Consider the following 3,908-nt stretch of genomic DNA (forward strand, 5'->3'; position numbering starts at 1 on the left):
GCGTCCGGAGCCTGTGCTCCGCAACGGGAGGGGCCGCAGCAGAGGGAGGCCCGCATACCACAAAAAAAATAAAAAATAAAAAAAAATAAAAAATAAATAAATAAAATAAAATCCAAACTGAAACACAGCAAAAATTTTAAAATGGTGAACATCTTACACAATGAAATATGCATCTCAGCATTAACAGTGAAATAGAGAATGAACTGCTTTAATTAAAAAATTCCTACAAAAGAAGAATGTATAAATGATTTAAAATCTAAAACTGCTGTTTGTTCAAAAAACGACAAATGTTATAATGACTGTCACCTCTGAAGAGCTAGATTCAGTGTCAGTGAACCTGTTGATGCCAACTCTTATTGGAAAAGGTGCCACATTGTCACCTGGAGTTGCTTGTTCATATCCGGCCCTGAGGATGTCATTTCTGTCTCTGAATGGCATAGAGGTAGTCCCTCCAGGCCAGAGTCAAGACTCATTTGTAGGTGATATGTGCAGAAAACCACACCTGCCCCGACCACCTGCAGAGATGGCTGGAGAGTGGATGACTTAGGCAGGCCTTAGAAAGGACTTCAGAGAGGCCACAAAACCCTGTAGGACACATTCAATGGATAATCATTGAGCTGAGCACCATTATTCCATTTGTACTACTGCATGAAAGTATCCCAAACTCAGTGGTTCAAAACAACTCTTTTATCAAGCTCAAGGATTCCATGGGTCAGTAATTTAGGAAGGACTTGTCTAGATAGTTCTCACCTGGGATTTCTCATGCAGTGTGGTCAGGCATTGGGCTTGGGCTTTAGTATCTGAAGGATTGACTGGGCCAGACATGGCTGCTAGTTGATACTATTGGTTGGAGCTCTCCTGGGGCTGTCATATTTGTCTATACCTGAACTCTCCATGTGGTTTGAGTGTCTAAACTTGGCCTCTCTATGTGGCTTGGCTTCCTCACAGAATGGGAGGCTCAGGGAAGCTGGACTACTTATGCTGTAGCTCAGGACTCCAAAATCCAGTAAGCAAAGGAAACTGCATTGCGTTGGAAGTCATACAGCACTGCTTTTCTTGATTTTGTTGATTATGAGTTAAGTCACTAAGGCCAGTTCACATGCAAGGAGGAGGGACAAAGACCCCATCTCTTGGTGGGGGAGTTTTAAAGAATGTGTAGACATGTAAAGCCACTGCAACCAGTCTCAATGATAGCCCTCTCTATTGACTGGGAGCCTAGTTCTTGCTACCTGAAATGGAGACCTAATACTTTCTTATTTCTTTATTTAGTTATTTATTTTAAAAACTTGTTTCCAACTTTGTCAATAAGAGAGCCACACTGGCTGGAATGTTAACAACATTCCCAGGGATATCAGAAGTCTGCATAGAGCTACTGATATACTTTTACAGCTTGTCAATGACCCTAGTCTTTAAATGACATTTTGTGGATCTGGTCAGAGTGATAATTCTCTGGGGACAATTCCTTTCTATTATATTGATTGACACTAGTTTCAATGTGCATCTTCTTAACGTATCTCTTTTCTTTCCAAAGAGAATTCCAACTTGACCAGCTGGATTTCAATTAGTGATCAAGCTGGTGGTGGAAGCGGTAAATTGCAGCCCAAAGTGACTGAGGAGAAAGCGGGAGGAGAGTGGAAAAGTAATTGATGGGAGGCCAGATAGAATAATGAAGATGTAAAAGAGGAAAAACAGGATGGGAAATTGCTCAGGGCAGGCGGTTTGGCCGTTATGATAGTTTCTGCATCCTATTTTCATATTTCTAAAGCTTATAGATTTTGTGACTATGCAGCAATCCAAAATGTCATCAAAACTCCTAACATCAGCTCTTGTGAGACATAAGGGATGAAATCACTAAGAATGATACGGTCTGATCATGTCACATATATTCCTCAGCAATTCTATTCCCCACATATTAGTATTAATGCCTCCATTTGTGAAAGGGGAGAGAAAATGACTCAAAATGACTGAAATGAATCAAACAATAAGGAGAATTTTGTCTGCTGCTGAAACTGAGACAAAACAGGGTGAAACTGCAATCGTATCCTTTTCATATAGCTACGTCTTACTTGTGAGACCTGACATTAACAGCATTTTTCAAGTGGTAGGCTAAAAGTTACTACTAATGAAACCCCTCAAATCTGATCATCACCAAGTCTTTCTTCACTCTACAAAGATTTATTTCCCTTTCTCAATGTCTTATTACATTGCTGGCATGCCAATGGTTAACTCAACCCCTCCACTATCCAGCAAGTTAGCCTTAGTCCAAACTCACCCAGATTCAAGATGGTCATTTCCATTTACTCTCAGCATTCCTAAAGCATTGCAACAAATAAAAGGACGGCATTTTTTTTTCTCAGATATTCACCAAATATCCTGAGAACAGCAATTGCTAATTTTGAATCCCCTAGCACCGCAAATTCTCCTAACTGCAAAACTTTCTTAGAGATTTAACGGGTTCCTGCCCACGGAGAGACTGATCAAGTACTTTCGAACCTTTGAGAATGACGCTAAAAGGAACTGGATGAAGGGGGTGGCAGGGCCGGAAGTCGGCACCAGCGCACAGGCAGGATTGGCTGCAGACTGAGAGCAATTTTGGGTATAGAATTCACTGGAATACAATGTTCCAAGGCCAACTGCAGCAAATTATACAGGTGGAAATATGACAGATTGATGAAATACTGCTGGGAGGAGGGTGAGAAAGGGATGGTAAGGAGCCTCAGCTTTGATCACTTAGAAAAAGAAATACATTTTTGTCTCATTGTTTTCTACATTGCTTTATGTACCTGATTTGTTGGCCTCGTTTTCTAGCATATGTAATGTTTTTCAAATGTCCATATTCTCCAGTGTGGACCAGTTGCCTGAGGGAAGAGAGAGAAGTCAGATCCCAGCAACACTTAAAAGCTGTAAGTTCAAGGCAAGTTCTTCAAATTGCAGAGCGTGTATCCCCTTCTCTAATAGGGGCACATTCTACAGTATTTGCCTCATGAGGTTATAGGAAATTCGTCTCTATTCACACAATGGTTAGACTTGGTGGCTAGGGAAAGGATTTGGGGGATTGGCGGCTTCATCGCTTATATGGAGGGAACAAGAGAAGTATCATTAGCCTGTGGCCTTGTGGCACATGAAGGGCCCCCACACATGTCATGCAGAGGTGGGTGGGAAGGGCTTAGTCTGAGAATCAACTTTCTCTAAGCTGCCTCTTTCCTATCAGCATCTTTGCTCTCAGCCCTTAAAGAAGCCCAGAATTTTACCCCCATCCTCACCCACCCCCACTGTAGACACCATGGGTGAAAATGTAAAATGTAGATGTCTCCTGGCATCCAGACCTCAGAGTGGAAGACAGAAGCTGCATGCAGGGGCACGAACAAGTCAGGGAGGATGCTTTCCAGACCAGAGGCCGTACATGGGAAGCAGGCTCCCTGGGTCCAGCTGATGGATCTGCACCGGAGCCCTGCGCTAGCTGCAGCCTCTCTGCCATCAGAACTGGGGTGTGGCCTAGGCTTCTCGCATAGCTGAGAGGCTAGGCACTTGGCTTTCTTTCTTTCTGGTATGAGCTGCTGTTATTCCTTATGCTTAAACATTCCTATCACTAAAATTATGAAAATGTTCTACAAAAAAATTTCTGAAATTTTGCAGAAAAATTGACTTACTTCTTGGTCTTTGTGCCTAATTCTAGTTACCAGCATATGTATATTCTCTGTAAATATTCTCACTTGAAGAACTTTCAAATATGTATATATGTTTAATTTTTAAACTATAGCAAATACAGATTTTTCTATTTAGGAATTTTTTTTTTTTTTTTGCGGTACGTGGGCCTCTCACTGCTGTGGCCTCTCCCGTTGCGGAGCACAGGCTCCGGAAGCACAGGCTCAGCGGCCATGGCTCACGGGCCCAGCCGCTCCGCGGCA

This window comes from Physeter macrocephalus, chromosome 15 (genome assembly GCF_002837175.3).
Source record: "Physeter macrocephalus isolate SW-GA chromosome 15, ASM283717v5, whole genome shotgun sequence".
In the NCBI taxonomy this organism is placed as follows: Eukaryota; Metazoa; Chordata; class Mammalia; order Artiodactyla; family Physeteridae; genus Physeter; species Physeter macrocephalus.